The sequence below is a fragment of the Echinops telfairi genome, unplaced genomic scaffold (genome assembly GCF_000313985.2).
Source record: "Echinops telfairi isolate 266 unplaced genomic scaffold, ASM31398v2 ScPeMD7_7468;HRSCAF=8506_1, whole genome shotgun sequence".
Taxonomy (NCBI): Eukaryota; Metazoa; Chordata; class Mammalia; order Afrosoricida; family Tenrecidae; genus Echinops; species Echinops telfairi.
In genome coordinates this window covers 7,836,586-7,844,469 of record NW_022111370.1, presented here as the reverse complement: position 1 = coordinate 7,844,469, position 7,884 = coordinate 7,836,586, and the positions used below count along the sequence as shown (strand labels likewise).

At 47.0% G+C, this 7,884-nt stretch overlaps 1 pseudogene; it reads right to left on the bottom strand.

Annotated features, from left to right (window-relative positions):
- Positions 1–6,085: 6,085 nt before the first annotated feature.
- LOC101648678 overlaps positions 6,086–7,884 on the bottom strand; it is an 11,249-nt pseudogene continuing 9,450 nt past the window's right edge.

The following is a 7,884-nucleotide window of genomic DNA, read 5'->3' as shown; positions in this document are numbered from 1 at the left end:
TGAAAATACCACGGTGTGCGTTGGGCCCCCCTTGATGGCGCCTAACAGCCGCCGTGACATCCAACAGGCGTCTCTTTGCTCTGTACACTCTCACCTAAAGCACGGTACAAAACGGGGAAGGACAAGAATTCGTAGTGAACTAGGGTCTGGGTGGAGACTCAGCTGTCATCCCCCAGGACCCCCAGATTTTCAGTCCTTTTCCTTGAGAAGAGTGGGGGCTACACCACAGGTGACACGCCTGTCCCGGTTGCCCTGATTCCCTCTTAGAGCTGAGCTGATGCCAGGACCACGGTTTCCTTCCTTACAAAGCTGGTGATCCAACATACGTAGATAGTCTGCAATGTTTCTTCATGAAAGTTCGAGACAGAGAAGTGTCTTCCATGTCCTAACAATGTCTCTCTTCTATCTTTCTTGTTACTGTTCAGTACCGCCAAGCCAACACCAGGTCTGAAACCTCCAATCAAAGGCTCTATTATGGGTTGGCTTGCAGAGATGGAGAAAGGTCCAGGGCATAGGGCCTGAGGGCAGGGTGGTTATGCTCACAGACAACTTGACTCAGCTGTTTGCTTCCTGTAGCTCGGGGAAAGTACCACCAGTTTCTGGAAGAGACAAGGATGACAAGTTTCCCTGAAACCACCAGGCTGGCTGGCATTCATCATGGTGATGCAATCTGACAGTGATGGCTTCATTCTTGTCTGCAGGGAGGAAAAGGGTTTAGGGAAGTTCTCGTTCGGTTTCCTTCCTCCCTAGCCCTGGCATTAAAACAGAAAAACAAGCAAGCAAAATTCCCATAAGCTCAAAACACAGTTCCAAAACAAAAGAAAACCCTGGGCGTAAAGGGCAACTTTCAGAAAATCTTGAGCATCCTCAGAGATTCGAAGGCAGAAAGCATGTTGGTGTTCGGTGCCACCCACTCAGTTCTGACTGGCAGCGACCCCGTGGATAACAGAACCAAACACCGCCCGGTCCTGTGCCATCCTCACAATCATGGCTCCATTTAAGAGTCTCAGGCAGCTGATGTCTGTACTTTCTGTCAACCTAAAGTGTTCTGAAAATAAAGATTGATTTAAAACAACAACCAAAACAACAAAGCCTACGGTACGGCATATGTTTACTTCAGAAAACAAAGCTAGCCGTTCATTTGGGAAGGACGATGGCTAGAACAGCAATGTGAGAAGCCTGAGCTCGAGAATTCGGTTCTCCGTCAGCTGTGTTCATCCTCTCCGAGCTCCTGGGTTCCCAGAGATGAACTCCCAGTAACTCCCCTGTGTTCCTGGGGAGACAGTAACACGTAGACCGCACAGAACAGTGGGATTGACTGAGCGGGCGATCTGTTACATGAGACCTAGTGGTGATCCTTCCAGCTCACAGAGCAAGGGACGTGGAGGGCTTGGGCAGGAGGCTGGCTTATGGAATGGGGTGTCACCCGGCGTTTGGTTTAGGGAGATGGATTTGCTGACGCAGGGAGGTAAAGCTGAGAACCTTCAGGTTGAGGCTGACGGCAGAGTGATGCACCCTTTAGGCATTTGTTAGCAGCCCTGAAAGGATTTGTAACATGTCCTGACTGAACAACTGTATCCTGAACACTTCTTTCTTTTTTAAAACAGTTGTATACAACCATTATGGTTATCCCTTTCCAAATGATTTCACCATCATTAACATAAACTCAATGCCCCCTAAGCAAAAACTTTTCCTCCTTCACCCATGGTAACCATTGGTCAAATGTGGTTTCTTTCTTTCTTTTCCCCCCTTTTAGTAGTTTTCTTGATATAATATTCACATATCATACACTTCCATCATTACACCACTTCTAAAAAGAGTTGTACGTACATCATCACAATCCGCTCTAATGCTCCCTCCCCCTCCCATATCCACTGATCATTTCCTGATTCCCTTCCTCTCCCCATTCCTCCTCCTTCCCCATAAACCATTGCATCAGGTATTGTCCCTGTGCATCCACTCTTTCTGTGCTTCCTAAACTGGGAGACCTAACAGAAACAATACAAACAAAACAGAGAAACGAAAACAATAATAATAATATAAAGATAAAAAATAAAGAGTAAAAAACAAACAAACCACTAACAATATTTTAAAAGCCAGAAAATAAATATCTTGGAACAACTGAGAAATATTTTAGCATAGGGTAAATTCAGGTTGGGTCAAGAGAGCAGTCAACTGACCAAGTATCTTATTATACCATTGTTCAATTCACCATAACCAATTTTACAATAATCTCTGTTTGACCGTGGATTTTGTAAATGGATTTTGGGTTCCCACCATCCTCCATCGCCTTCTATAAATTGGGTACTCACAATTTAAGCTGACACTTTTCCCTTCATCATATTTGGATTTTGTTATTGTCATATTTGTATCACACAGAATGGGGTACTTCCATGTGGACTTAGTTGATGCCTCACTTAGATGGCTGCTTGTTTGAAGACAAGCCTTTAAAGAACCCAGACGCTATTCCAATGGACAGCCGGGCACCATCTGCTTTTTCCCCCACACTTCGCTGTAGCACCCTTATCTTCAGTGATCCTTACCTTCATGAAGGCAAGTAGAGAGCGGGCCATGTTATAAGGACTAACTTCTTGGATTCATCCTAGAATTACGTGGTAACCCATACCCTGAGCATTTCTCACATGAATTGATCTGTTCACTTCCCTGATAAACCTCCAAATTGTGAGCTTTGTCTGTGAGTTCTGTGTGGTCATTGAAATGAATTCTAGGACCTAGCTGAGCAGTATTTAAATTGTGGTGCTGGTAAAGAATATTGAATGTACCGTGGACTGCCAAAAGAAGCAGCACATCTGTCTTGGAAGAAACAACTTCTTATTTGGCCATGTTGTCAGGAGAGACCAGTCTCTGGAAAAGGACATCATGCTTGGTAAAGTAGAGGGGCATCAAAAAAGACCTCCAAGGCGATGGATTGACCATGAATGCAACAATGGGTTCAAGTATAGCAACAACTGTGAGGATGCCCAGGACCTGGCAATGTTTCATTCTGTTGTACATCAGTTGCTATGAGTTGGAAGTGACTCAAACCACAACAACCTAAAAACAACAACAGCTGAAAAGTAGATAGCGATGAAAAGTAGCAGTTGGCAAGTAGAGAGTGCTATAGGCAACGGAACACTTGGTCTGTCTCAGTTTTCCTCCTCTCATGCAGCATCGTGCCCAGAGGTTCTGTTATACACAGTCCCGATCCTGGAGACCTGTAGGAGCTTTATCCTTTAAAGAGCTGCAGGGGATGGGGCATCATGCACAGCAGCACATAAGACACTTTGCTTCAACGTGCTTGTCTATGTACTCACTCTCAACTGGATTCAAAATGACACGTGGGAAATAATATCCAAGGGGTCATTTTAGTGATGGTGCGAGTGCAGTAGGCAGCCCTTCAGCCAGAGAGCTGAGATGCCCAGGGGCCCTGAACTTGTCCCACCCCTTACAATGCTCCTCTACATATGGACATGGGACAACCTTCATCAGAAGCACATCTCGCTCACTCACTGCCATCGAGTCCAGTCTAACTCATAGTGACTCTAGAGCTAGATTTAACTCACAGCGAAACAAAAGGTCAGTGGTTTGAATCTATCAGCCACTATGGAAGACAGAAATGGTCATCTGCTTCCATAAAGATTTCTTGGAAACCCTATGGGTGCAGTTCTGCTTTATCCTATAGAGTCACTGTGAGTTGGAGTAGAATCAATGACAATCAGTTTGTTTGTTTGCTGTTGTTTGGTTTATTCCAATAATACGCAGTAGAGCCACGATACAAGTCCTAGTCGTAGAACCTGATTCCTTAAACACACTAATGATACTGCTTCTAGAAATTTTGAAGTTGATGAAGTTTTCACTTTCCTGGCCTCAACAGCTAACAAGATATGTAATCCTCTACAGCTCTAATCCAGCCCTCTTCTTTACTTACTCTGACTCAGACCTAGGTGAGATGTCACTTCCCTCTAAGTCAGCTGACCCTGACTCTTGGTGGCCCCAAAGGCCTAAGGAGAACTGCTGCCTACATGGATTTTCAAAAGTGCATCACCACGCCATTCTTCTGAGGCACCTATAGGTGGACTTCTATCTTTGGGTTAGCAGCCTCGCGCACTCTTAACTTTGCACCACCTGGGGAATCTCCTTGATGTCTGCTACTCCTTATTTCAGTCCTTGTGCCAAACCACACATTTAGAAATAGCTCCCTGAAACACAGAGCTGGCAACAGACTCTCCTTTAATTTAAAACATTTAAATGAATCCCACTGAATAGAGCTTAAGTATTCTTGTCGTTCAGTGGGACCCCTCATGTCGTGTATCACTTAAAATACTGAATCTATTATGCTCTCTTTTTATTGGCATGAACATACCTCTCCCACCTTCCCCTACCCCCAATAAATAAGGTGCTTTGGAAGGAAGCAGCACTTATTTATTTCTATAGTACCCCTTGCTCTGGCTTAAACTGTGTCCCCTCAAAGTGTGTGGCAACTTGGCTAGGCTGTGAATTTCAGGATCAAGTAACTCTCCTCCACTTGGGGATCTGATGTCATTTTCCTACTTACGATAAGCCCTCACCTGTGTGATGTCAGTGTGACAGGGTTAGAAACAATCGCATGTGACAGCTGGACACTGAATCAGGAAGCGTGAAGAAAAATCAATGCATTTGAACCGTGGTGTCGGTGAAGAATATTGAAAGCACCATGGACTGTCAAAAGGACAAACAGATCGGTCTTGGACAAAGTACGTTCAGAGTGTCCCTTGGAGGTAAAGATGACGAGCCTTCGTCTCACATGCCATCAGGAGAGACCAGAGACTGGAGAAGGACATGCTGCTTGGTAAAGTGGAGGGGCAGCAAAAGAGAGGAAGGCCCTCCACAAGATGGATGGACACAGTGGCTGCAAGGTTGGGCTCAAACATAGCAAAGATTGTAGGATGGCACAAGACTGGCCCTGTTTCCCGCTCTTGTGCATAGGGTTGTTGTGAATCTGAATTGACTCGTGGGCATCTAACAGCAACATGTTAATGAGGCAGGATGAAATCTACTCAAGTCAATTTCTTTTGAGATATAAAAGGGCTTAGACAAGCCAGCAGAGATCTGAGAGACTTCAGGCCCACCAAGAAAGAACATCTGGGAGTCGAACATGCCTTTTGGTCCTTGAGCTTTGACTCTCTTGGTCCCAGGGGAAAATTGATGAAAAGAATCTTCTCCTAGAGCTGACACAGATCTTCCCCTACAGCCGGTATCCTGAATTCAGACTTCTTATCTGCTTGTTTGTTGCACTGTGACTGGCTCTCTCCTTTGGAGCACTTTGCTCAAGGGGCCCCAGAGAAGTGCTGCTTCAGCCCCATGTGGAGTGATGTAGTTCGGAAGAATGTGTTTACTTGAGTGCTCTAACTCCCAGTTAGGCTTCCAGGACCATGAGTTGCACGACTGTGCTGTTCACAATTCTGGCATCACTCCTACAGCAAGGATTCAGTTTGGCTCAGCTCAACCCATTCTTAGCAATCTGGCCAAACTTGAAGGGTCCACCTTATAAGTGTACCAGCTGTAACTAAAATTCTACAACCCCCAGAGTGCTCCCTCCAGTCGATGTCCAAGGCAGGCAATCCAAGCTTCTGTTTCTCTCTTTCCCAATACTCTCACTCCCAACTCCATTGTTCAGCAGCCTATCCACTGGCATTCAGCTGATTCTGACTCAGTCACCCTATAGGACAGAATAGAGCTGTCCTGTGGGGTTTCCAAGGCTGTAAATCTTGATGGGAGCAGCCTGTCACTTCTTTTCTCCTGTAGAGCAGTTGGTAGATTCAAACTGCTGACATTTTGGTTAGAAATTGAGCACTTTAAGATCTATATGCCATCTAGGCTCCTTCCCAGTAGATTAGGGCTTTGTATTCTCAGATGCTAGATCCTCAAGACGTGATTTGTTTTTGTGTGTGGGGGGCGGGGCGGCTTGATTTTTTTATTTAAAGATCATTTCATTGCAGGCTCTTGCAGCTCTTATAATAATCCGGACATCAATTCGTATCGCGTATATTTGTACATAAGTTGGCAGGCTTTATTTTACAAAAACCCATTGGCTTTCATTGGGGGGTCATGCGAAATGGGGGTAAACCCCACTAAGCAGTCGATTCCCGCAGGCTGGGCTGAGGACTGGGCCAATCCTCCCGTCTCCTGTTCCCCTGGTGCCCCTGCACAGCTCCTGGCCAGGCAGGGGCGGGGACAGGCTGTGAGGGGTCACAGAGGCCATTCGCTCGGGCAGGACATTGGAAGACTCGGACAGCAGCTTCCCAGCTTCCCGTCCCGGGTCGCGATCTTCTTCACCACCATGCCTTGGTGGAGTTGGCACTGGAAAAGGAGCGGGAGCCTCCGCCTGGGCTGAGGCTGGACTGCATGAGGCTCAGGCTATTGCTGTGGCCAGGGCTTATGAGGCCTCCGTACGTAGCTCGAGGTCAGCCCACCAGAGTAGCCACTGGTGGTCTCTGCGTGGACGCTCATGTTCAGTACTCCAGACTCCAGCCGGCTCTCCTTGCCCTCCAGTAGCTTGCAGTAGGTAGCGATCTCGATGTCCAGGGCCAGCTTGGTGTTAACCAGCTCCTGGTTCTCCTGCAGCTGCTACTTCCTGTCCGGCTTGGCCCGACGCAGGGCGGCCTTCAGCTTGTTGTTGGCGTCCTTAATGGCCATCTCCCCACGCTGCTCAGCATCTGTGATGGCGCCTCCAGGGCCGCTCTCTGGCCTGTGAGCCCCTCCATCTCAGCCTGGATCTAGTTGATGCTCCGGTTCATCTCCGAGATCTCCCTCTTGGTCCGATGAAGATCATCCCCATGCTTCCCAGGCTGGGCCTGCAGCTCCTCATACTTCATCTGGTACATGCTCTCGGCTTCAACCCGACTGTGGTTGGTGACCTCTGAGTACTGGGCCTTGACCTTGGCGATGATGCTGTCCATGTCCAGGAGCGGCTGTTGTCCATGGACAGCACCAAGCACGTGTCGGAGATCTGGGCCTGCAGTTCATGGAGCTCCTGGAACATGAAGGGAGGTACCGTTGAGAGGAGGTAAGAATCAAAGAAAGCCTGGCTTGGAGGAGGAGCCACAGGGGAACCGTCCATCCAGACACTCCACCTCCAAGCAAGACGTGATTTTAAACATGTGGTATAAAATGGATGGTTAGTCACTTGAGCAGAGCTAAAGTTTGTCTGAGGAAAAGAACACGCATTTTAGGATGGATCTATCTGGCTCCCCGTCTGAAACAGCCACATAGAAAAGTCGACATGGATGAAGTAATGTGGGTTCTCAACGGGGGATGGGATTGACTGTTGCTATAATCCGATGACGTCAATCTACATGCCTGGATGTTCTGGCCCCTCCAAAGGAAACTGGGTCTTGACTAAATGAATAGGAAGTTGACTCACTGTCCTTGTGGTCCAAATGCAGACTAATTGCTTTAAGAGTCTATTGAGAGAGATGGATGAAGCACATTCTCAAGGCCATGTAGTTTTCTTGTTCATGTAATGCAGATCTCTAGGCTGATGTGACTTTTCTGATTTTGAAAGTAAGTTTTTGTCCCTCTTTCTCTTTCCGTCTTTCTTTCATCCTCTCCCTCCCTTTTAAAAATAAAACTGCCCTCTTTTACGTACTGTAGTATTAATGGATGTCGTGTATCCAGTTGCTTGCTTGTGGGGTATAAAAAAGGCTGTTCCCCAGCTTGTCTTCCCCCAATATATGTCAGTTCTAGGACACCGCATGCAACTAATAGTAAAGGATTGTCAAGCTATTCCCCTGAGGGCATCAGCCTTCCAGAGCAATCAGACTACAGTCAGGTGCACCTTAGGTGGATCTCACACCCTACTGATAAGGATAGTAATTGTTCCCATGGAGAGGCAGAGACATGGTC